The 27,448-nt window shown below is 45.8% G+C and overlaps 1 long non-coding RNA gene across 1 annotated transcript in view; it reads right to left on the bottom strand.

Annotated features, from left to right (window-relative positions):
* LOC144773610 (uncharacterized) overlaps nt 1-27,448 on the bottom strand; it is a 358,494-nt gene that overhangs the window by 272,932 nt on the left and 58,114 nt on the right. Inside the window, exon 2 of the long non-coding RNA XR_013600023.1 lies at nt 12,208-12,289. This is a non-coding gene — a long non-coding RNA (uncharacterized LOC144773610). The remainder of the gene's footprint in view (nt 1-12,207; nt 12,290-27,448) is intronic.

Genomic DNA, 27,448 nt, shown 5'->3' with positions numbered 1-27,448 from the left:
CCTCATGAACAAATTACGAATCCGCTCGCTGACTTTCTTATCCTATTGCCTGGTGTGGGTGGCGCCCAACTCTTGAGGTAACTAGATTGCGGCAAGGCATAAAACATTAACTAATTTGGTTTGCTCTAAAATATTATGACAGGAAACTAGTTTTGTGACTGCTTCAGGCCGGCATTGCTTACACCCCGTTTTCCACTGTAGGACCAAACGGTAATAGCATTATATGAAATGACGGTCGAACAAATTTTTTGTCCCTAAAACCTAGGGATTATGAGATCTTTCGTAAGTTCTCTTCCCCCTTTGCCTTTTGACCATTCGCCTTCTTCATACACCGAGATACTTCCTATTCCGGATGTGCTTTCCACCGGCATAGGTGAGTATATAGTCTATTCGAAGCTTGATCCCCAACCTGACAGGAACACCGATAGGCCCGTCTTGATTCCCCACAAAGGGTCTATCTTATTTGTGACTCTTTCTTCGTTCTTTCCACCCCCTGATTTTCCATCTTAACAAGGACGCTTCTGAATCCTCCAAATTCGTATCTTGAATACCACGCAAATCCTGCCAGGTATTTCAGGACCTATTCAGAAGAAACCACTACAGTTCTACCAATATTAGATTGATTGAATCACATAAGGTAATCAAAATCCACTCTTATTGTTGTTATTGTCTATTATATAATGGTATTCTTCCCATTGAAATGGTAAACTATAGCTTGATATTCCGGGGTTGCAAAAAGATTTCCATGTTAAGATCCCCCGGCTTCCTTTTCCATACCCCATATTTGTTTCTTAAACCTAAGGAGAGTAAATCTCTTTTCTGCACTTGCTCACTGTCTCATGTTGTTTATTGTTTTGATAAATTGCTTGTCTGCTCCTTTTTTGTTATTAAACTGAATGTTTTTGAAATTGAATTATTCTTCAGTACTAAGCTCCCTTTTCGAGACCAGATCAATTTAATGGAAAAGAAAACAATATATATGCTATATTGAGTTTGAAACTGAGTAATTTTAGACAAATGTAAATAATATGAAACAGTCACATTTTGATATTTGCTCAGCTTTTATGGCTGCAGAGATCTTAAATAAGTCTCACACCTGGAGTTACTCTAGAGACCAGTAACCTTTACTCGATATTCAGAGCTTGGAGCACAATCTTATCCCTTCTTCAGTGATCCCGGAGAGCTTTATGAAGCTTCATGCAAATGAACAGTTGCACTCCTGAACAGCCATCTTGATTTTTAAGGAGCCTTATTCCTGCACTGGCTTAATGGCCCCTGAGATAGTGCTTAATTTGTGTTGTTAGATGCAGGTGGTGGGCACTGGTACTCATTTTTTGAGAAATCAGGGTTCACTTTCCAGCATCATAATGTGACTCGGAGCAAGAGAGCGAGACGATTCAGAAAAAGGCGAAAGATAGAAGAAAGGAAGGATAGAAACAGAGCAAGAAAGGATACAAGGCAGGAAGTGCAGGGTGGTGTAAGAAGGAGGCATGAGGTGGAATCGAGATTAGGCAACACTGAAATTCGTCAACCCTGCCACTCGACAGCACAGACAGCAGACTCCTGACAAAAACCATTGTTTTTCTGCACTCACTGCATTGCTTAAGCCTTAAGAAGAGCTCTCTCTCTTGGTGCATAGTCTCACTCCTGAACAGCCATTGATAAATGCTCACAACATTGCGCTCACTCCTATCAAGGCGCATTACACTTTAACTAGATCTCTGATTCCTGTCTCCCTTTTACCTCCTTATTACCATAGACTTCGTTAGGGTTTCATTCCTTGGTGCACTGTCCTCACTCCAGCTTCTGTGCCTAATTAGATGCATGAAAACAATTTCTCTCTTTACCATTTTTGAAAGCATCATTTGATGGAGTTTCATGGCTCATTCTCAAACTTGTCACAGCTATCCCAGTGACTTTATTGAGGTCTTGCACAAAAGGGATGATGCTTCTTTCCATTAAGTAAGTATTTTTGGTGTAACTCCCCCCGCTGAAGAGACCATACCTATGCTATGTTATAGGTAGCTTCTAAAATGTGATCATTTTGAACCGTGATCTTGCCAATCACAAACGGTAAGGTGCGTCAGCATGTTGACGACAACGCAGCTTCCATCTAACTTTGACAAGTGTGAGATGGACTTTGTTTTCATGCTGAGCGATCTTTTTTTCCTGCTCTTGCTTTGGTGACCTTGTCGACTCCCTAATTGGGGTGCAATTTTAAGGCTGTAGAACCCTTAGTTGGGGTCATTTTTGTTTATATTGGGGAAGCGGCTGGTTTTTATCTTCGTAAATAGAGGCAGCACGTTCCTGCTCATTAGGTGAGATTGTTATTTGGGTTTAATTGCCCATAAGAAATGTGGCTGTAACATACAGAAAGCGGTTGGTTTATAATAACTAAGGCCAGGATACAAACTAATATACTTCCCTGCTATTACAGCAGATATTGCTCGCTTAGGATATTGCCACAGCTGTCTATTTTGATAGCCGAGATTTATTGCGCCACATAAGGTATATTTATTCATATGGGCTAATATGCCCTTGTTAGGTCTCGGCTAGCCGCGCGAAGCGCGTCTCCGCCGAGAACTTTATGTTGCCGTGTGAGCTTCCCAGGAGACAATCCTGGCTGCGCGCATCGCCTTGGAGGCGATTCGAAACTGACACGCACATGCGAACGAGCGCTGCAGCCAGGCGCTGTCTCCTAGGAAGCTCTGCAGCGTCTGCGATCAAAATCACACAAACTGAGGCACCGCAGCAACAAAAAACTACTTGAGGGATGGGGCCCTCGGTATCACGATGCCCCGGGCCCATAGCGACGCTCTTGTAACTTTCTTCGTGCCTTCTTTGCTCCAGCGGAGGAGCCGAGGCGGCCGGAGCACCGCACACCCAGCCCTGGCTCAAGTCCCGAGGTGAGGGGGAAGCAGAGACTCGAGAACGGGGAGACACACGGAGCCCACACACGGAGCCCTTTGCCGGTCCTTCACTCTCCCCCGGAGTAGCGCCATCATGGCGGCTAAGACCTTCCCAAAAGTCTTGTGCCCCGTATGTGGGCCAGGACGTGTGTACAATGAACGGTACGAGGAGTCAATAAAGGCGGGGACTTACCGTGCGTGTCCCGGTGTGGCGTATCCCCCTCCAGCCGCCGTTCTCCGGTGCCCGCTCCTCCAATGCTAGCTCCCCTCTCCTCCCCACACACACACATGCAGGCGCTCCGAGTCCCTCCTCCTCTCTGTATTGATCTGGTCTGGCTGGCTGGCGTCAGGGAGTCGGGCCGCCCAGCCTTCAACACCACAACCTCCTCCTCCTCCTGGCAGTGCCCTGCAGCGCCTCGCGCCGCAGGGATCCTTTGCAAGTTCCATCGCTTTTCCCTGCGACTCGTTCCTCCTTTCTCCCGGGAAGGGCCGCTCCTGTGGGTTACCAGACCACTCAGGGTCATCAGAACTAGCTAAACAAAACAAACATTTTTGGAAGGTGTATGGCTGGCAATGCTGACATTAAATGTATATATACATAAATGGCCGTGTCGAGCTGCCTTTCAGGACCAATAGATACGATTTCCAATGTTACCGTCTCAGGAAAACTGAAAAAGGTTTATAGAAACAACTACCTATCGGTTGTTCAGCTGGTTATTTCTGTCAGTCTAGACCTGTGTTTATTGCTTTCGCACTTCAGTAACACTATTGGCACTTCAGGACAAGCCTGCTTTTGTGCAGATCAGCTGCTCTCCTATCCAAACACAACCTGCTAGTTTAGCTAGATCACACTTATCGTTCTCCGCCATAGTCCCAGGTACCTGTTCTGAGTCACAAGTAGCCTGAGACAATAACACGACCACAAGGGTCGTGCTGCGTGCAACTTCATACATACACAAAACAACACGAAAGATGAGATAAGCCACAAGCCAATCTGGAGCTACGTTATTTGTCAAGATGGGGTCTAAATGAGCGCTCGTTTATGAACTTTATCAGTGACCTTTAAATGTGGTAATCAGCTTGTTTTGATGACCACAGTAAAACTTTCTCCAAAAACTTAATATAATAACATTTTTCTGCTGTCCTTGTGTAAACAATGAAACATTTATTTTAGTTAAGTCCGGATAGCAATTTAACATGTGAACATCGGGTAGGAAAAACCATTTGAAATAAAATGTGTAAAAAATATAGGCTTGTAAATTACACTTGCCCATTTAAACTCTCCGGATTTCTCACCAGCTTCCTTTCCCCTCCTTCAAAAATCTGAGTCTGAAACGAGTCTTAATTGCATGCCAAATTACAGATGCCCCATTGATTTAATCTCCATGTTTTTTAATATAGTACGACCCAGATCCACGAAAAAAGAGGCATTTAACAGAGAATTTTAAAGAAGGATTGGCGTAGCCAATAGGTCTCGCCTTTGGGACCTTATAAGCGGTTATCCATGCAACAGTTGATGTTGCACCAAGGATATTGTGCTGCAAAACTAAATACTTATAAGGTCCCAAAGGCGAGACCTATTGGCTATGCCAATGCTTTTTTTAACTGTCACCTGCCCAAGATCAGGAAGCAGGCCCACCGAACCGGCACCTCCTCACCACTTCTTGTCAGCCAATAGCAACCCCCATGCCCAGCATACACAGAGAACTACACTGCTATGCCACAGCACTACCAACTGCCTGCCTTCCTGCCCCTACACTGTTACCCCGCGGTGCAGCCACAGGACAGTGGCTACTTTGCCCGTGTCTGCCCCGCAACACGTTGTTCCTGTCATGGAGGTTTCCCACAGCCGGGTGCAGTTAATAAATACAGGGACCCAAAAATATGTGGCATCAAAGAATAAGAACGGACATGGTACAGGTAGGCTTTTTTAAATTTATTTATTAGTTTTCACTTTTATATAGCCCAAACTTTACCCGCAGGTATCAGAGGCATTTAAATCAGCATGCTTATTACAAGCAAGACTAGCACTCTATATTACTGCCAACTTTGCTTAGCATAAGCAACAGCTAACCATTCACTAAACAATGTTTATATACCAATTGCAAATTAAAAAAAAAATTGATGCAAAGCATTGTCATTTACAATGCCAGTAACTCAAACTTTAATGCTGCGAGACCTATTGCATTGTAAATGCTTGTTTTTAACACATGTTATAGTGCATTGTGCACTCGGTGGTGGTGATCAAGTCTTTTATTCTTTACACATATTGATTTGAGCATGCAGATTGTGCAACACGTCGTTTTTCTTCCTTTACTTTTACTTTTCCTCACTATTTAATCACATCTTTGGGTCCACCACAGCATCACCACAGCATCACTTAGCACCACCACAGCATCACTCAGCACCACCACAGCATCACTCAGCACCACCACATTATCGCTCAGCACCACCACAGCACCACTCAGCACCACCACAGCATCACTCAGCACCACCACATTATCACTCAGCACCACCACATTATCACTCAGCACCACCACAGCATCACTCCGCACCACCACAGCATCACTCAGCACCACCACAGCACCACCACAGCATCACTCAGCACCGCCACAGCACCACTCAGCACCACCACAGCATCACTCAGCACCACCACACCACCACTCAGCACCACCAAAGCACCACTCAGCACCACCACAGCACCACTCACCACCACCACCACCACATTATCACTCAGCACCACCACAGCATCACTCAGCACCACCACAGCATCACTCAGCACCACCACAGCATCACTCAGCACCACCACAGCACCACTCGGCACCACCACAGCACCACTCAGCACCACCACAACATCACTCAGCAATACCACAACATCACTCAGCACCACCACAACATCACTCAGCACCACCACAACATCACTCAGCACCACCACAGCACCACTCAACACCACCACAGCACCACTCAGCACCACCACAGCATCACTCAGCACCACCACAGCATCACTCAGCACCACCACAGCATCACTCAGCGCCACCACAGCATCACTCAGCGCCACCACAGCATCACTCAGCGCCACCACAGCACCACTCAGCACCACCACAGCACCACTCAGCACCACCACAGCACCACTCAGCGCCACCACAGCATCACTCAGCGCCACCCCAGCATCACTCAGCGCCTCCACAGCATCACTCAGGACCTCCACAGCATCACTCAGGGCCTCCACAGCATCACTCAGGGCCTCCACAGCATCACTCAGGGCCTCCACAGCATCACTGGGGGCCACCACTATCAGCCTCCCTCTATCTATCACCCTCCCTCTATCTATCTATCTATCTATCGCACTCACTCTATCGCATCACTCAGCACCACCACAGCATCAATCTATGCAACCATTCAACAACTGGTTCAAATATGTTCTCTCAATGTTTCAAACTTTATTACAAATGTCACAAAAAAACATGTTAATATTTCACTACTGTTCTTGTTATTTAGAGTGTTGTACTTTTCCTATAATTTTCTTACAAGCCATGTTCTCAAAAAAAATATATTGAAAAAAACTAAAACACTATTGCAATGTTTGCACAATATGTTTGTGATGTTTACAATTACCTCGTTTGAAAATCGAATGTACATATCAAATTTCTTTCTATACATCATTAAAATTTTATACTTTTGTACAAGCCATATTTTATATGTTCCTTTTTATACAAACAAAACTTAACTACCGCATAAATAAAGACATTGCCATTTACAATACTAATAGCTCAAACTTTTCTAATGCGAGACCTATTGCATTGCAAATGCCTGTTCTATGTGTGCTGCATTCTGCAGCAAACATGAATGGAGGAAGACACCTCTTTTGATTGTTTGTTTAGGTGCAGAAAAGTATCCCTTCCTGCACAAAAACAATCATCCCTGCAACGCAGGCACCATTGCATCACGGTGCAAAGGTGCCTGCATTGGAGCATGGCATCCCATTGTGAGCCAGCACGGGAGAGAAGGACAGGAATATGTAGTATCTCATAAATACAGCGCATTCCTGCCCTTTCTTTTTGATGCAGGGCAGCATAGCAAGATCACCTGCTGTACTGCCCTGCACCAAAATCTCATAAATGAAGCCCTGGTGGGGCCTCAACCTCCATTACATAGCCCTGGGAGGTGGGAGGGCTATCTGGGAGGAGGGAGCTTGGGTAGCAGGAAAACAGCAAAACCGAGTGAACCGTTGAGAGCAAGTGCGGATGGTAGAAAAAATAAAACACATTATATGCACACAAATTCTACAGAAACACTCAAAAGTATTAAACAAACCCCCAGGAGTAATTCACAATCACCCAAAAGTGTTTTACAATAGCCCAAAAGAATCACACAAAAGCAGAGGTGCCCAAATTTAACTTGTTCACCAAAGTCTGTAATATGCCTACTTGGATCACACTGGTTGATGATTTTCACAGGAAGCACACTCCAGCGCCTCTAGAACTTTGTAGACTGAGTACATCAGTGTTCCAAAAAAGTCTCTTTATATCACACGATTGATAGAAAGTAATTACAAGTTGAAGAAAGGGATGTAATAGTTCTTAAATGGTGACTACAGGTTTCCTGCAGATTAAAAGATGCCCTAACAAAGATGGCAGAATCAGTTTTTTTCTCCAAAATACCTATTTTATTTATGAAATCAGTGTTTTGAAATAAAAGATAACATAATGCTACATTTGTCTTTGAAATGCCTGGGGAACTATTTTGCAGAATACCATTGAAACATAGCTGCCTAGTTTTCAGGTTGCTTATGTGTGACATTACCATGGTTTCAGTGTAACATTCTACTACCTAAAGTGTGACATTTTGAGGTGCACCTTCTCGTGATTCATATTAAATAACATAGACCACATTAAGCACTAAATTCCAGACATTAGCACCTTTTGTGCAATGAGAAGCACTAGCCTGAGGATAAAGTCCATTCTAACCCGATATACACACACACAGCCAATTTTTGCTACTTTTTGTGCTTTTCACCTCTTTCCAGTTAGTGGTAGAAATGTGTGTGAAAGCAATAATGGATCCTGAAAAGCTATACAGTTCTAAAAAGTAGACAAAACTCTGAATTCAGTAAGGGGTCATTTGTGTTGATCCTTCAAGGTTTTGTTATAGAAACTAACAGTTGAAATTTAGAAAAATTGAAAATGTATTGAAAAAAACAGACATTTGTGCAGGCGTTTTCTCCTGTAAATTCTGCTAAGTATGACAGATGCTTGAAAGCAATATACTGTTATATCCACTTGTCCCTTCTCGTTGTGGGGATATATAAGCCTTTTAGGTTTACCAAGAATCCCAGGAACCCAGAGCCAATAACCGAGCAGCGTCTTGCATTGGATTTTCATTGTGTGGCGGGTATATAGCAATTCATTTGGTCAAATATAAAGAGTGGAAACTAGGTATAAAAGACACCAATATATTTCCGAAATGGGAACAAAATATAGAGTTTTGAAACAGCTATTTGCACAGCTCGGAAATTGTGGGCACCCATACTAGCATGTGAATAATAGGACATTTTTCAAAGTGACTTCTTTTTACACATTGTCTTACATTTGGAAGGCAGAAATGCATAGAAAGTCAATAGGTAATAACAGTTGCTGTACAATTCTGTGTTCCCCTAAGTATCCTGAAAAAATGGTACCTCACTTGTGTGGGTAGGCTCAGTACCCGCGACAGGAAACGGCCCAAAACGCAACATGGACACAACACATTTTTACAGTTAAAACTGACCCTTGTTTTCAAAGTGCCTAGCTGTGGAGTTTGAAATTTAGCTCTGCCGGCACCTAGGGAAACCTAGCATACGTATAAATGTTTGAAAATTGAACACTCAGGGAATCCAGGATGGGGTGACTTGTGTGGCTCTCTCTAGGTTATGTTACCCAAAATCCCTTGCAAACTTCAAACTTTGTAAGAAAAAAACACGTTTTCCTATCATTTCTGTGATGTAAAGTTCTGGAATCTGTGTGGATCCAAACAATGCCACTTACCCCGCATTCACCAAAGTCGTCCAATAAAAATGGTACCTCACTTGTGTGGGTAGGACTAGTGCCCGCGACAGAAAATGACCTAAAACACAACGTGGACACACCACATTTTTACACTGAAAACTGACCCTTTTTTTTGCACAGGGCCGAGCTGTAGATTTTTAATCCTAGCTCTGCTAGGATTAAAAATCCTAAAACAACTGAGCCAACATCTGGTAACCCCTTCCGCGAAACTGCTTCCAGCTATTCGTTATGGCCATCTGACCTTCCTCTGGTCGCTGGACACCCTTTTAAACTCAGCTCAAGTTAAAACATATAAATCAGTGCTCCTTATCCCAAGGTCGGCTAGGAAATCAAGGCTGAGATTGGAGCTAGGCCTCGTGAGGCCTGATCTGACGTGTCGGGGGCTCCAGTCAACTCATTAAGACACCAGCTGAGATCAATCTTCGAGGAGAGATGTTCGGTCTGGCAAACCAGCCTTGGCAGGGCCATCAACACACAAGATAGAGGAAGCAAGTCTAGAGTCACTGGAAATCCCAATTAATGCTTGGAAAAAAGCGATAAATAGACAAGTGCATGAAATATCTTTTGCTCAAGATACCAAGTCTCTCAGCTCAAGCTTTAATCTTGATCCACTAAATAAATCGTACACACCAGACAAAGCCTAACCCTACCTAAGCGAGGCCCTAACACCACAAGCTTGAAGCTAAATACTCTTTATGCTGCTACGCCAATCTTCACAACGAACGTTGGCGACTCCTGCACCCGATCTGTATTGCTAACAGAGCAAAGAGCTGCAGTGAATCGTCGGCCTTGTGCTTTTCCAAAACAAATGCTATGACCTTAGCAAGACTGGGGAAATTCACGCATCTGATCAGGGTTGCCTTAAAGGCCTCGAATGAACACAATCCGACCTTGGTGATGGGTACGCTAAACCCTGCTGAAACAAGCAGACTGGTCCATGACAGGCCCTGCGGAGAGTGTCCCCATTTTGCAAGTCCTTTTAAGATTGTGTTTTTAAATTTCTAATGAGGTGTTTTAATCAAAATGAGTTTTAAAGAACACTGTGGACTGAAAGTATGTTTAAGGACACATGGTCAACTACAAGTCCATGGGTGGGTTGCATTGGGAGGGTGGCACCTTTGCTAACCCCAATTACTATTCTTTTAATGGTGTTAATTCTTACTGGAATGATTTTAATTAATCGAACAGTTAATAAATAAATTCAAAATTCAATACTCTGCCGGCACCTAGGCCACCGAGCCTGGGGCCAAAAACCCAGGTGAACTCCCTTGCCAAAATGGGTTGTTTTGTGATAGGTAATTTGGATGTCTCCACAATACTTTGCATGTACTTGCCCCACCCACATGAGTGAGGTATCATTTTTATCGGGAGAGCGGGGGAATGCTGTGTGGTAGGAAATTTGTGTCCGCCCAATGATCCCACAACTTTCCCACACAAAAACGATGTGGAAAATGTGATTTTTTTCCAGCTAAATTTGAGGTTTGCAGGGGATTCTGGGTAGGAAAACGTTGGGGGATCCACGGCAAGCCATACCTCCCTGGACCTTCCTGGGTTTCTAGCTTTCAGAAATGTGTCGGCTTGGTAGGTTTCCATAGATGGCTGCCAAGCCCGGGCCTAAAAACCAAGTGACCCCCCTTTGCAAAAACAGTTTGTTTTGTGATAGGTAATTTTGATGATTCGACAATACGTTTTGGGCCCTTCCTGTTGCGGGTACTTGGCCCACCCACACAAGTAAGGTACCATTTTTAGCAGGAGATCTGAAAGAATGCTAAATGGTAGGAACTGTGTGTGAGCCCGGTGACCCCACAACTTTAACACGCAAACAGATGTGGAAAAAGTGATTTTATTTTTCTGCTAAATTGAGGTTTCCGGGGGATTCTGGGTAGTAAAACATTGGGGGATCCAAGTAGACCATTCCTCCCTGGACTCCCCCGGGTGTCTAGCTTTCAGAAATGTCTGGGTTTTGTAGGTTTCCCTAGATGGCCGCTGAGCCCGGGGCCAAAAACCCAGGTGCCCGCCTTGCAAAACCAGGTTGTTTTGTGATAGGTCATTTTGATGTCTCCACAATATATTTTGGGCCCTTGCCTGTCGCAGGCACTTGGCTCACCCATACGAGTGAGCTACCATTTTTAGCGGGAGACCTGGGGGAACGCTGGGTGGCAGGAAATTTTTGTCAGCCGGGTAATTTTTTGTCAGCTAAATTTGAAGTTTGCAGGGGATTTTAGGTAAGAAAATATTGGGGGATCCATGCTAGCCATACCTCCCTGGACACCCCCCGGCTCTCTAGAAATCAGAAATGTGTGGGTTTAGTAGGTTTCCCTAGCTGAACGCCAAGCCCGTGGTCAAAAACCTAGGTGACCTCCTTTGCAAAAACTGGTCATTTTGTGATCGGTAATTTTGATGACTCCTCAATACTTTTTGGGCCCTTGCCTGTCTTGGGTACTTGGCCCACCGACACGAGTGAAGTACCATTTTTATCAAGAGACCTGGGGGAATGCTGGGTGGTAGGATCCAGTGATCCCACAACTTTCCCACACAGAACTTTGAGAAAAATTTGATTTTTTTTCAACATAATGGGAGGTTTACAGGGGATTTTGGGAAGGAAAGCGTTGGGGGATCCATGCAAGCCATACCTCCCTAGACTCCTCCAGCCGAAATGTGTTGGTTTGGTAGATTTCCCTTGATGGCCACCGAGCCTGGGGCCAAAAAAGCAGGTGATCCCCATGCAAAAAAAAAGGGAATTTTGTGATAGCTAATTTTGATGTCTCCATGATACGTTTTGGGCCCTTGCCTCTCGTGGGTCTTGGCACACAAACACGAGTGTGGTACCATTTTCTTGGGGCAAATTTGAGGTTTGCAGGGGATTCTGGGTAGGAAAACATTGGGGACTCCCTGCAAGCCACACCTCCCTGAACTCCCATGGGTGTCTAATTTTCACAAACCCGGGTCCAAAAATACAGGTGCTCACCTATCTAGCACAAAACTGTCATGATTCACGTCCCTACTCGACCAACACCTACGTGCAGGACGCAACTGACACCTATGTGCAAGACACGTCACTATAAGTTACCACTCCCCGATTAAAACCCTCCCCTGTCCTGTGCAAACCAGCACTCCATAGTTTGTATAAGTGAGCCTATCTCTATGGGAAAGAAATCTGTATTGTACTAAGGAATGTCATATCTAATGCTTGAATATTCGTGTATGATTGACTGTCCTTCTGGCAGTTGTCACGGAGACAACTACCTGCTTACCTGCTTGCCGGCGAGAAATCTAGAAGAAGCCTTCCTGGTTCCTGTAAGTTCATGGACAGCAGCACAGCTTTACATCGATCACCTGTGGAAAGAAAAGATAAAGCTAAGTGAAATATTTCCTATTTTGCCGCCCACCGCAAGACCGCACAGAGCTGGTGTGTATTAATTAGCAACTTTAAAAAGACAATTTTTGGAACATTTCTTTCAGTAAAGAAGCTTTGGAAGAATTTAAAGAAAACTCAAAAACTTTTATTATTATTAGTGAAAACTTAATTCACTACGAACTTAGATACCTGTTTGCAAGTTGTTTGTATATGTTTCTCTTTTCAGAATTTCGTGATGGTACAAATGATTGGGGGTCAGAGATAAGTAAGTGAACCAGTTGTGCAGTTAAAAAGACTGTTAAAGAAATCTAGGTAAAAGGAATAAAGTAACTTATTCAGTTTATTTCCATGTTTTAATGAATCAAGGACTCTTCATCACCAGAAGACTTCACAACAACAGCCTTGACTTCACTACGAAACTGACCGCACCCTAATACTACACTTCCAACAAATCCCAAGACTACTAGACGCTATTCACTACTCCTAATGATCGAAGGTAGGAAGGTTTCCTTAATTTACTCAGGGGTAGGGACTTCTGTACTAACGCTTAAATTAGAGTTCACATATTGTTGCCTCGCAGGTTGACAACAGGACTTCGCCAGCGCCCAGTAACCGGACCTCCTCCCTGAGATGTATGGCGTAGCCTTAAGTGTATTACTAAGGCACAGGTTATATGATAGGGTTCTTGGAAGTTGGCTCATAGCGTCTCTGCGAAACACAGCCAAGCACCTTACAGGTAAGAGTGTTTGGTGACCTGACAAAAACAACCAGATGTTTCTAGGTGGTCACCTGCATTGTTGGTCCCCTGGCTCAGCGGCCATCCAGTTAACCCTACCAAACCGACATTTCTGAAAAGTAGACACCTAGGGGAGTCTAGAAAAGTGTGGCTTGCATAGATCTCCCAACATTTTCCTACTCAGAATCCCATGCAAACCTTAAATTTAGCTCACAAAAAATAAGTTTTTCCTCACTTTTCTGTGTGGGAAAGTTGTGGGATCACCGGGACACTACACATTTTCTACCACCTAGTGTTCCTCCAGTTCTCCTAATACAAATGGTACCTCAGTTGTGTGTGTAGGCATAGTGGCCACAACAGGAAATGGCCGAGATCGTACTGAGAAGCCTTCAAAATTCAGAAATGTGTAGGTTTGGTAGGTTTCCCTAGATGGCCGCTGAACCCGGGGCTAAAAACCCAGTGGACCCCCCTTGCAAAAACAGGTCGATTTGTGATATGTAATTTTGATGTCTCCACAATACGGTTTGGGCCCTTGCCTATCGCAGGTACTTGGCCCACCCACACGAGTGAGGTACCATTTTTATCAGGAGACTTGGGGGAATACTGGGAGGTGTGTGTCAGCACGGTTGTTGTAAATTGGCAGCGACTGGGTTAGCATTAGCAGAAGCCATCCTGTATTTAGAAGTTATCTTGTCCGTTTTATGGAATCCATTTTGTATTTCTGGCAGCCATCTTGTTTGCCATGTGCTACCACGTGCGTGCCTGTCCTACCTTGCTGTTGTCTGCTCTTGGAATCTGCCTAGAGACAGGTTATATTTAGCTTCTTCAGCTTCGCACATGCTCAGTTGAGCTTGCAGCTGTACATACAGCTGCTGTTAGTCTGTAACTTTACAGAAAAACAAGGGAACCCAAAAAGTACCAAGGACCTTGGGCAAATGACTATTAAGGAGAACAATGGTCCTTAGAGTTAAGGATTATTAACTATTCAATGGCATATAGACTCCAATCAGTACTATATCTGAGAGTTTTTCAGTACCCAGCCGGGCCTGAATTTTTATTCAAGTATAAATATAAATACAACGACCAAGCGAGAGGTCTGATTAAGAAGCTGATAGGGTACAAGCCTGTACCTATCCAGAGCACACTCGAACAAGGTTCGGGGGTGGGAAAATAGGAAAAGAAAAAGGGTCAAGAATTTCAGGCAAAAAGAACATGGGAGCCAATTGTCCCTTGCATCATAAATACACTTTCAAAGCAAGTTCAGACAACCAATAACTGTAACAAAATTAACACAATAGACAGGTTACAGAATTGTAAAAAGTGTCGACGGCGTTTCGATCCCCGGGCTCCTATTGAACTGGGATCATCATCAGGACTTTATAATGTTTTGCCTGTGAGTACTTTGGACATAAGCCTGTTCATAGTGGAGAAAAATGGGAGGAAAAAGAAAGAGATTCTTTTTTTACATAAAGCACTTGTATCAGGTACTCTGCACATGCAGTCACATGTTATTTTTCCTTCTCATGCCATAGTGCTTATGCGGTAGAACACACCGTTCATGACGACATCCTCTTTATAGTGTGTTCCCACCTCATGCATTCACGACGTGTGCCCGCAGATTTTAAATCAAATCGATCAAAAATTCAAATAGAGTTATCACAAAATAGCGTACTTGTGACCGGAGTGAAAGTGTCAGTTATGGATCTGGGATTGCTACGGCGTGTACATGCAGAATGTGAAGCGCCAGCGGAGAGATACAGCGAGACTATCATGTGACACGTGGAAGATGTCTAAGTGCCTATTGTGATTCCAAGCTATGCGTAAGCAGGACAAACCTTTCAGAGCCTTGGTTACTCTGCTCAAATGAATCAAAATGGGTATATTTCGGTGGAAGTGGAAGGTGCCTAAAAATGAATGAAAAGCGGGTCAGTTCCAGTAAGTAGCCATTTCTAGCGTGCCCGGCAATGTGCGATCAGTGCGTGTGCATGTCTACCTACTCGGTAGACATGATAATGTCACCAGTCTTTAGGGATTCTTCCATGCCGCAAAATTGCGTGTCAGTTCAGGTCACACGAGGGTGGATTTTCAATTATTACACGCTCTGCGGAAAACGAGGTTCTAATTAATTAAATTAAAAGCCACTGTGGAGCGGAAGCGGCACCTACCTCGGCGCCACAAAGTCCGAGCGCGGGGGTCCCGTCTCCCGCGCCCGGTCACTTAACGTCCCGGACACCCAGGACACCTTCTCTTTTTCGTCCCCTGCAGGTACCGACACTGGAGCACGAAGGACCGGAAACCCTCGCCGGGAACACCGGAAGTGACGGTGCGTCGACCCCTAGCGACCCGGAAGTGATCGACCTCGACCCCGGAAGTGGACGGCCAGACCAGAACCCGGAAGGTAGAAAAAGCCCCGAGGACGAAGGAGAGGCGTTCGGAGCAACCGACTCGTGGCAGGAGGCAGCGGACAGCGACGGACCCCAGAGAGAGAGCGGAGCAGCACTGCGAGACCGAAGCGAGGACGAGGAAGAGGACGTCTGGACGGAGGACTGGTGGCGTCCTCAGGAGGAAGCTGGAGAGCGGCCACAACTCGGACGAGAGTTGCGGCGGGGCACGTGAGTACCCGTTACCCTTTCTCCGTGTCCCCTCCTGTATATAGTCATAATTGTAAATACCCTTGTATATATTCCGTAGACTGCACGAGCACAGGGATATTTAGGGATTTCTCACGCGCACTGTACAAAGACCGAGCACTGTCCTGCACCATTCCGCCTTCATCCCTCCCGCCTCTTTCTTGCCTGTTCCATTCCCCCCCTACCGTCCCCTCCTCACTGGCCTTTCTCAGTACCTGTTCACTCCCCGGTGTAGGTGGTGGGGTGTACTGCTGGAGTACTCTGATTAAAGCCCTACGCTTCTCTCCTTTCTTTCAAGCCTCCAAGGAGCCCCAGTACCGCACCGAGGAGACTACTGGCGGAACAAGGAGAAGCAGATCCTGATCCCCAACATCCTCGCCGAGCCTGGTCCACCGCCTTTTCTATCAGCCCACCACCCCTTGGATTCTACACTGCATCCCTCCCTCATTGTGACTTTGTCCTTCTGCTGCAATAAAACACTTGACATAGCTCACTATATCCGGCCTCCCCGCCTGTTATTCCGGTCCGCCCGCCACCCAGCTCCACAAGTGGTGTCAGAAGTGGGATATCCCGGAGGCATGGAGGCCGCTGTCAAGCAACTGGCACAAAGCCAGGAAGAATTGGGAAAAATGATGGAGAGGTTCCTCAAGACGGCCGAAGATGATCGGGCCAATTACATGACGTACTGAAGGGACAGGGAAGCGCACAGGATCAGGCCCTCGAGAAGCTCACTACAGTCATGGGGCTTCAAAGACCAGCCACCTCCCTACCCTCAGTCGTTCTACAGAAGTACGTACCCGGAGAGGACCCCGACTACTTCTTCACGAACTTTGAGCGCCTAGCCCAGGCGGCGGCCTGGCCCGCTGATCGGTGGGGCCACTACCTGGGTCCCCTGTTGACGGGTGAGCTGCAAGCTGCCTACCAGCAAGCCAACATCCAGGGACAAACCCCCTATGCCGACATCAAGACCTGCATCCTGGAACGGCTAGGAATAGATGACGAGACCTATAGGGTGAGGCTGCGTCAAGCCAGGGAAGGGCCCCAAGAAACGCCTAGGGCCTTGTCCTTCCGTATACAGGATCTGGCCAACCGGTGGTTGAAACCTGCTACGGCCACCAAGGAGGACATTCTGGCCAAAATATATTTGGAACAGTATTTGGCTTCCCTGCATCCTGCCACCCAAAAGTGGGTGCACCAGCATGCTCGCCTAACGCTCGACAGCGCTGTAGAAATTGCCAGCGCCTACAGCCGAGCACAGGAAACCCAGCGACCAAAGGAGGAACACCCTTCCCGCATAACTCCAGGAAGCCATCCCCGGGTCCCTCGACCCCCTCAGGAGGTCAGGAAACCTGACCCCGCTCCCCTGATGCCATACCCTATCCTGCCTCGACCCCACCCACCGGGCCCTCAATGTTACCACTGTGGTGGGTTCGGGCATATTGCTCGCGTCTGCCCCCAAAAGGAGGAACCCATGGACATAGGGTTGGCAAGAAACTATGCCTGTCTCACCGCGGACACCACCCCTCCTCCTTTTCGGTGCCCGGTGCGAATAGACGGACACGGAATGATGGCCGTGGCCGACACGGGATGCCGACAAAGCGTTCTAAGACCCCAGGAGTTGCCCCATCCTGTCGGGCCAATGACAGGCAACGTGGCTATCACGTGTGTGCATGGCGACACTAAGAACTATCCAACCACCCAGGTCCATGTGTAACACCCCACCGATGCGGGCAGTCTGCTAACGGTGGGCCTGATCCCCAATCTCCCTGAACAAGCGATATTGGGCAGCGATTATAGCGGTCTTCCTCGTCTGCTCCAAGACACCACCGATTCCCTGAGGAAATGGTGGGCCGAGGCCCCTTTCTCCCATGAACTTTCTCCTGTGAATCCGGTGACCAGACCTACCAAGACCCGAAGACAGAAGAAAAAAGAAAAGAGAGAGTTCGCGATGGCCTTTCCTGCTCAAATAGACGTCCATCCCTGGGAAACCGACCGGGAATTCCGCGCCACACAACAGGAAGACCCGGTGTTGCAGGAAGCCTGGGCCCATGCTCTGGACGCTGAGGACCCGCTACATGTAGGTCCTTATTTCTTCCGAAAAAACGGGCTCCTCTACAGGAAAGGGGGACACCAACAACCAACCCAGCTGGTTATCCCCGGGTTATTCCGCGATAAAGTGCTGTTCCTGGCCCATAGCCACTTGCTGGGAGGTCATTTCAGCGATGAGAAAACCGGACGCACGATCCTTGATAAGTTTTATTGGCCCGGGGTTCACGGACAGATCAAACAGTATTGCCGGGAATGTCCAGTATGCCAACGAAACAGCCGCTACCGTCCCCCCAGGGTTCCTTTGCAGCCTCTCCCCCTTATTGATGTCCCTTTCACAAGAGTAGGCATGGACATTATCGGACCATTGTTGCCCTCCCGAACCGGTTGTCTGTATGCTCTTGTGTTGGTGGATTATGCCACCCGCTTCCCTGAAGCGATACCCCTACGCCATCCCACAACACAAACCATATCCAAGGCCCTCATATCCATCTTCTCGAGGGTGGGTTTCCCCCGCGAGATACTCACCGATCAGGGGACACCCTTCGTATCCTCCCTTATGCGCCAGGTCTGCTCCCACCTAGGCATCAAGCAGATAAGGACCTCGGCCTACCACCCCCAGACCGATGGGTTGGTAGAGCGCTACAACGCCACCCTCAAAACGACGTTGAAGAAACTCCTAGGCCTCGAAAGCAAAAGGTGGGAGGAGATGCTTCCCCTGGCGCTGTTTGCCATCAGGTGCAAGCCGCAAAGCAGTACTGGTTACTCTCCTTATGAATTGTTGTATGGCCGAGCCCCACGGACGCTCTTGGATATGGCTAGGGAAGCATGGGAAGCCGAACCCGACAGAACTCGACCCCTTCCTGAATACGTGGACAATCTAAAGACCCACCTTGAACAGATAAGGGTCATCGTGAGGCAGAACCTGGTGGCCGCCCAAAACACCCAGAAACACCAATATGATAAGGGAACCAAGGCCCGGAAATTCAACCCGGGGGATCTAGTGTTGTTGTTGCTTCCTTCTTCCGACCATAAGCTGCTAGGGCAGTGGCAAGGCCCCTTCCCAGTGCTAAGAGCCGTGACCCCTGTAACATATGAAATAGAAACCGAACCCACCAGAGGAATAACCCAAATCTATCACGTGAACCTCCTAAAGAAGTGGGAGGGACCCCGTCCAGTACTGTCTAGCGCAACACCCCCTCCCTTCGAAACATGCATAGATCCTGACCTTCCCGAACAGAACAAACGGGACCTCAGACGGGCCTTGTTCTCCGTACAACCCGTATTTTCCTCCCTACCCGGACACTCCACGGTAGTGGAACATGCCATCCACACAGAACCAGGAAAGATAGTAAGACAAAGGCCTTACCGCATTCCCGAAGCACGTAGAGCCATCATTCAAGAGGAAACGAACCAAATGCTGAAAATGGGCATCATAGAACCCTCCAATAGCAGCTGGAACTCCCCGATTGTTCTAGTCCCCAAGCCAGACGGATCCACAAGATTCTGTATAGACTTTAGGGAAGTGAACAAGATATCGGCCTTCGACACCTACCCCCTACCCCGCGTAGATGAAATGGTGGAACGAATAGGCAAGGCCAAGTATATAAGTACCCTGGATCTTTGCAAGGGGTACTGGCAGATCCCCCTCAAAGCAGCCGACAAACCCAAGACCGCCTTCTCCACGCCTGAGGGCTTATTCCAGTTTAAAGTGATGCCCTTCGGACTTCACGGAGCCCCGGCTACTTTTCAAAGGGCCATGAACCTGGTGCTACAACCACATACCAAGTACGCCGGGGCCTACCTTGACGATATCGTTATTTATAGCGATAATTGGGAACAGCATCTACGCCACCTAAGAGCTGTTGTCACCTCACTAGGGAACAATGGTTTTACCATCAACCCCTCCAAGACCACCTTAGCGGCCCAGAGTGTGAAATACCTGGGCTACCTGTTAGGGGAAGGGCTCATCCGGCCTCAGGACAATAAGATCAAGGCCATTCAGGCCATCCTTTTTCCCCGAACCCGGAAGGAACTCCGAGCCTTTCTTGGATTATTGGGGTACTATAGGAGGTTTATCCCGTGTTTCTCCCAAACAGCGGCCCCTCTAACTGACCTGTTAAAGAAAACCACGAACACAGAAGGACTACTCCAACGTCCCCCAACCCAGGTGGTCCACGCCTTTGAGCGTCTGAAACAATCCCTGGTAACCGAACCAGTGTTAGTCAGTCCAGACTATACACGAACATTCATACTGCAAACAGACGCCTCTGATCAGGGCTTAGGGGCGGTACTCTCACAGAGGGATAACACAGGGGTCGAACGGCCTATCCTCTACCTCAGCAGGAAACTGTTTCCCCGGGAAGTAAACTACGCTGTGGTAGAGAAAGAGGCCCTAGCCATCAAATGGGCAGTGGAAAGCCTTCGGTACTATTTGGAGGGGCGGGAATTCGAACTCTACACAGATCATGCCCCTCTGGAGTGGATGGCCCGCAATAGGGGCCACAATGACCGGGTACTCCGGTGGTTCCTCTCCCTACAGCCAGTTCGGTTCAAAACATTACACAGGAAAGGACTGCAACAGGGCAACGCGGATTATCTGTCCCGATACCCACCTCCCAGTTCCCCTACAAGAAAGACAGCTAGGGAAAGGGGATGTGGAGCGGAAGCGGCACCTACCTCGGCGCCACAAAGTCCGAGCGCGGGGGTCCCGTCTCCCGCGCCCGGTCACTTAACGTCCCGGACACCCAGGACACCTTCTCTTTTTCGTCCCCTGCAGGTACCGACACTGGAGCACGAAGGACCGGAAACCCTCGCCGGGAACACCGGAAGTGACGGTGCGTCGACCCCTAGCGACCCGGAAGTGATCGACCTCGACCCCGGAAGTGGACGGCCAGACCAGAACCCGGAAGGTAGAAAAAGCCCCGAGGACGAAGGAGAGGCGTTCGGAGCAACCGACTCGTGGCAGGAGGCAGCGGACAGCGACGGACCCCAGAGAGAGAGCGGAGCAGCACTGCGAGACCGAAGCGAGGACGAGGAAGAGGACGTCTGGACGGAGGACTGGTGGCGTCCTCAGGAGGAAGCTGGAGAGCGGCCGCAACTCGGACGAGAGTTGCGGCAGGGCACGTGAGTACCCGTTACCCTTTCTCCGTGTCCCCTCCTGTATATAGTCATAATTGTAAATACCCTTGTATATATTCCGTAGACTGCACGAGCACAGGGATATTTAGGGATTTCTCACGCGCACTGTACAAAGACCGAGCACTGTCCTGCACCATCCCGCCTTCATCCCTCCCGCCTCTTTCTTGCCTGTTCCATTCCCCCCCTACCGTCCCCTCCTCACTGGCCTTTCTCAGTACCTGTTCACTCCCCGGTGTAGGTGGTGGGGTGTACTGCTGGAGTACTCTGATTAAAGCCCTACGCTTCTCTCCTTTCTTTCAAGCCTCCAAGGAGCCCCAGTACCGCACCGAGGAGACTACTGGTGGAACAAGGAGAAGCAGATCCTGATCCCCAACATCCTCGCCGAGCCTGGTCCACCGCCTTTTCTATCAGCCCACCACCCCTTGGATTCTACACTGCATCCCTCCCTCATTGTGACTTTGTCCTTCTGCTGCAATAAAACACTTGACATAGCTCACTATATCCGGCCTCCCCGCCTGTTATTCCAGTCCGCCCGCCACCCAGCTCCACAGCCACTTGCTACGAACAGGGCACGGGGAGCATCATTTCACCCTTACCTTTAGTGTGCAGACGATGCTGCCTTGCTCCAGATTCGAGCAGAGATCAATCGGTGTGCTCAATGGCAGCGAGCCGACTCGGCGACGATCCGGAAGTGAGGTACTAGCCGGCTTGGTGCATTTAAATGAAAGGGAAGAGGGAGTGAGGGTACGTGTTACTGTGGCGGCCATCTTAAATTGGTGTTTATTATATACAGGTATCGGCGGTAAGAGTGCCTAAGTGCCCGCATTCATGCATTTAGATTGACTTAAGATTCTTTGTAGAGGAGAATACATTACAATTGGGTCATATTATTTGACCAACATTATACACATTTGGACACTTTGTGAATGTTTCTAATTTCAACGTACAGTAGCAAACAGTACATGAGATGTTCAGTATTTTGAACAGTGCTGAGCATTATTTCAAAACATACTGAAAGTGATTTTTCTTTGCATCCTACATAGATTCCATACGTGTACATTTATGGATAGTCTTTTAGGTTTCTTTCTGTATTTGCAAACAGTCTTTTGCGCAAGCTATCCAAGAAGTTTTATAGCAATCCAGCCCAATCCTCAGTGCGATTCAGGCCATTCTGTATTGTATCCAAGAGTATGATGCATTTAAGTTCCTCTTTGTTGAGAAGTTGAGTCATGTTCCCTCCTCTGGCCGGTAACTTTAATGACTTTAGTACAGTCCAGCGGAACTCGTCTTCCTTATGCTTGGCATTAACGAAATGTTCCACAAGTGGGGCATTGGGAGTTTGACAGCGAATGCGGCTCCTGTGCTGGCAGATCCTTGTTTTTACCTTCTGCGAAGTTTGGCCAACATACATTCTGTTACACGGACATTGAATCATATATATAACATTGCAAGTGTTACAGTTTGAAATGGAAGAGCTAGTGAAAGTAATATTGTTAAATACTCTTGTCTTTCCCTCAATGGTCATGTCACACACACTACAGTTACCACATTTCATATGTCCAACAATGGGGGATAGGCCCCATATAGCTTCAAGCGTGGAAAATTGAGTGGGACTTGGCAATGCTGCTCGCACTAAATGGTCCTTCAAATTTTTGCTTTTTTTAAAAGCAAATAAGAGACGTTCAAGTTCGAGTACGCCCGCATTAACAATAGGCCAGTGGTGGAGTACCAATTTCCTCATTTTATTTGACACGGGAGAGAAAGTAGTAACACAAGCAAGTCTTTCTTGTGGTGTCTTTGGAGTCGGTGTGAGTAAGGTTTCCCTGGGTCTGTTACTTCGTGTGATTAGAGGAGCACTCACTCTCTACTTATAATGCTTCCTTGAACTTATATTACTATTTCAACTTTTTTTACCTCAAAGCGTGCAGCTAAGGTAGCACGTCTGCCCTATCACGTGCCAAAAACTTAGACAACCTTATCTTAAGTGTGAATAACACTTAACCTTAGCGCACTGTTGCTCAAGCGCAGAACGCGCTACACATTAAATGTACACTCTTCTGCTTTTTCAAAATTAATTTTAGTGTTTTTTCACAACAGTAGTTTCCAACAATTACAAAATAAACACAACTTATATTCAATTTGACTAAAAAATGTTATTATAACTCAATATTCAAAAACTTCATAATCAGTTTGTTTTCCAATTATAACATTTCATCTGTGTATGCCCAATGCATTTCGAGCTGTAGGCAGCTCTTCGTCGGGGGCCTGTGGAAAAATGATGCAAAAAACAATACTATCACTCGAGAGTCTTTAAGGCACAAAAAATGTTAGTAAATAGTGAAGTGGAGCTAATCACTCCAAACAACGAAAAAGCCTTCACCTTCACCTTAGTGCACGTGTACAAAACACTAGGAAAGCAACTTACTACTATCGCGCTCCTCAAGCGCTAAATCATTCTGTAAAAACAAAAATCAGAACATATCCACTGAACTCAAGTGTCTACCAGGATGGCTGGAACAAAATCTAAACTCTTATAAATCAGTCAGGTTAACTCAAGCAACGAGTTACCTTGTCTTCAATTCCACTAATCACCAAAATGTGTTCACCGCGTTCCTGTTTTCAACCTGCAAAAATAACGGAGAAACCCATGTCTATAAAACGGGCAACTGGCTAACCCTGATCAAAGTCGCTGACACCGCTGCTGCAGCGCAGCTCGCTCACCTCCTCAAAATTCCTCTGCACGTCTTCTCTAAGCTCCTCGCAGTTGAAACCCTCTCGCGTTCTCCTCTCAAAACAGTGGATGCGAGACCACAAACCTCGCCGGCTCTAAAACACACGCTTCGTCAAACAACATAGAAGACGGACTGGCATCTAAACTTCCACCTTCTAAACCGCGCCATCTTATAATGGTGAAACTACCCATCGGAGTGAAGGAAAGTTAGTGAAAATAAAAAATCAGATTAAATGATAAATAGAGACTCGAAATAAAACACAATGTGCCTCAAAATGCTAGAGAATACATACAAATACAATATGATATTGTCAGTTACAAGCAGCATACTATGGTACATGAACAAAGTCAAAAGAACTTATAAAAAACATGAAAAATCTATTTTTTCATTGAGTCCTTTAGGTTCTTGTGTCAATAAAAATTTAATCCAGTGAATTTCTCTCTGGAGGAGGGATCTGGTGAGATCAACCCCCTCGTATAGTTTAACTACCTCTAGGATGGAATACCTTATCTGGGCGATGCTATGATTATTCTCATTCCAGTGTCTGGCTAAATTACTTTTGGTGTTTTTGTTCCTGATTGTACTTTTGTGCTCTGAAATTCTGGTTTTCAGTTTCCTTTCTGTTTTGCCTGTATAAATTTTGCCACATGGACATTTGATGTAGTAGATTACGTTTTTTGTATTACAATCTCCATTGTAAAGTAATTTTATTTCTTTACCAGTTTGTGGATGGTTGAGTGTATTTCCTACAATAACATTGGAGCAATGTACACAGTTCTGGCACTTCTTCATGCCTCTGTTGATTTCTTCAGTTGCCCTGACTGGAGTCATGAGTAACTCTTTCAGATTTTTTGAGCGCTTGTAGGCAAAGATGGGTGTATTGATGAATATTCCATTGAAATCAACTTCATTCTTCAAGAGAGTCCAATGTTTGTTTATTATGGTTTTCAGCTTATTTGATGTTGTAGAGAATTTAGATACGAACACTTGTCTATTTTGCAGTTTCTTGGGTTTTTGAATCAATAGATTCTCTCTGCTGCAGGCTTTGATGCGATCTTCAGCTTTTTTTAATACTTCCTCTGGGTATCCTCTATCTTTGTAGCGTTGGTGTTGTACGTCAAGATTCCGTTTACATTCATCATCTTCAGAGCAAATCGAGGCAGATCATATGCACAACAACAAAAATTGGAAAGATCACACAACCTTGTATAGGAGGTTTATTGACGATATTTTTCTGATATGGTCAGGAACGAGACAAAACTTGGAACGAGAGATAGACAGGTTAAACTTATGCTCTGAACACATTGAATTCACGCATGCCATAAGTGAAAAAGAACTCCCGTTCTTGGATGTACTAGTTAAAATTGATGAACAACAAATTTCTACCACCATATACAGAAAACAGACTGATGTCAACAACTCACTTTTATACCAAAGTTTCCACACCCAACACTTGAAGGATAACCTCCCGGTATCTCAGTACATGAGAATCAAGAGGATTTGCTCTGAAGATGATGAATGTAAACGGAATCTTGACGTACAACACCAACGCTACAAAGATAGAGGATACCCAGAGGAAGTATTAAAAAAAGCTGAAGATCGCATCAAAGCCTGCAGCAGAGAGAATCTATTGATTCAAAAACCCAAGAAACTGCAAAATAGACAAGTGTTCGTATCTAAATTCTCTACAACATCAAATAAGCTGAAAACCATAATAAACAAACATTGGACTCTCTTGAAGAATGAAGTTGATTTCAATGGAATATTCATCAATACACCCATCTTTGCCTACAAGCGCTCAAAAAATCTGAAAGAGTTACTCATGACTCCAGTCAGGGCAACTGAAGAAATCAACAGAGGCATGAAGAAGTGCCAGAACTGTGTACATTGCTCCAATGTTATTGTAGGAAATACACTCAACCATCCACAAACTGGTAAAGAAATAAAATTACTTTACAATGGAGATTGTAATACAAAAAACGTAATCTACTACATCAAATGTCCATGTGGCAAAATTTATACAGGCAAAACAGAAAGGAAACTGAAAACCAGAATTTCAGAGCACAAAAGTACAATCAGGAACAAAAACACCAAAAGTAATTTAGCCAGACACTGGAATGAGAATAATCATAGCATCGCCCAGATAAGGTATTCCATCCTAGAGGTAGTTAAACTATACGAGGGGGTTGATCTCACCAGATCCCTCCTCCAGAGAGAAATTCACTGGATTAAATTTTTATTGACACAAGAACCTAAAGGACTCAATGAAAAAATAGATTTTTCATGTTTTTTATAAGTTCTTTTGACTTTGTTCATGTACCATAGTATGCTGCTTGTAACTGACAATATCATATTGTATTTGTATGTATTCTCTAGCATTTTGAGGCACATTGTGTTTTATTTCGAGTCTCTATTTATCATTTAATCTGATTTTTTATTTTCACTAACTTTCCTTCACTCCGATGGGTAGTTTCACCATTATAAGATGGCGCGGTTTAGAAGGTGGAAGTTTAGATGCCAGTCCGTCTTCTATGTTGTTTGACGAAGCGTGTGTTTTAGAGCCGGCGAGGTTTGTGGTCTCGCATCCACTGTTTTGAGAGGAGAACGCGAGAGGGTTTCAACTGCGAGGAGCTTAGAGAAGACGTGCAGAGGAATTTTGAGGAGGTGAGCGAGCTGCGCTGCAGCAGCGGTGTCAGCGACTTTGATCAGGGTTAGCCAGTTGCCCGTTTTATAGACATGGGTTTCTCCGTTATTTTTGCAGGTTGAAAACAGGAACGCGGTGAACACATTTTGGTGATTAGTGGAATTGAAGACAAGGTAACTCGTTGCTTGAGTTAACCTGACTGATTTATAAGAGTTTAGATTTTGTTCCAGCCATCCTGGTAGACACTTGAGTTCAGTGGATATGTTCTGATTTTTGTTTTTACAGAATGATTTAGCGCTTGAGGAGCGCGATAGTAGTAAGTTGCTTTCCTAGTGTTTTGTACACGTGCACTAAGGTGAAGGTGAAGGCTTTTTCGTTGTTTGGAGTGATTAGCTCCACTTCACTATTTACTAACATTTTTTGTGCCTTAAAGACTCTCGAGTGATAGTATTGTTTTTTGCATCATTTTTCCACAGGCCCCCGACGAAGAGCTGCCTACAGCTCGAAATGCATTGGGCATACACAGATGAAATGTTATAATTGGAAAACAAACTGATTATGAAGTTTTTGAATATTGAGTTATAATAACATTTTTTAGTCAAATTGAATATAAGTTGTGTTTATTTTGTAATTGTTGGAAACTACTGTTGTGAAAAAACACTAAAATTAATTTTGAAAAAGCAGAAGAGTGTACATTTAATGTGTAGCGCGTTCTGCGCTTGAGCAACAGTGCGCTAAGGTTAAGTGTTATTCACACTTAAGATAAGGTTCCCTGGGTCTGTACCATGCTCTTTTGAGTGCGTTTTTGACAATTCTCTTTGGATAGCCCCTGTTATTAAGTTTGTCCGCTAAGATGGCACTTTCTTTAAAATAGTCCTGCCTACAAGAGCAGTTTCTCCTAATTCGCAAGAACTGGGAGAATGGGAGTGAATCGCGCAGAGCTCTGGGATGATTACTAGAGTAGTCTAACAATGTGTTGCGCTCTGTGGTTTTTCTGAACAACCGAGTCAGAAGGATTCCCTCCTTGTGAAAGATGGTAAGATCCAGGAAGTCAATAGAAAATTTGTCGGATGTCAAGGTAAAGTGAAGGCCACAACAGTTGTTATCCATCCAGTGTAGGAAGTGGCGTAGATCACTGACTTCACATCTCCAAATCATGAAGATATCGTCAATGCACACTAAAGGTAAGGGTGAAATGATGCTCCCCG

Source organism: Lissotriton helveticus, chromosome 8 (genome assembly GCF_964261635.1).
Source record: "Lissotriton helveticus chromosome 8, aLisHel1.1, whole genome shotgun sequence".
NCBI classification, from domain to species: Eukaryota; Metazoa; Chordata; class Amphibia; order Caudata; family Salamandridae; genus Lissotriton; species Lissotriton helveticus.
The sequence above is the reverse complement of the archived record's forward strand: the minus strand, read 5'-3'. Positions and strand labels throughout refer to the sequence as shown.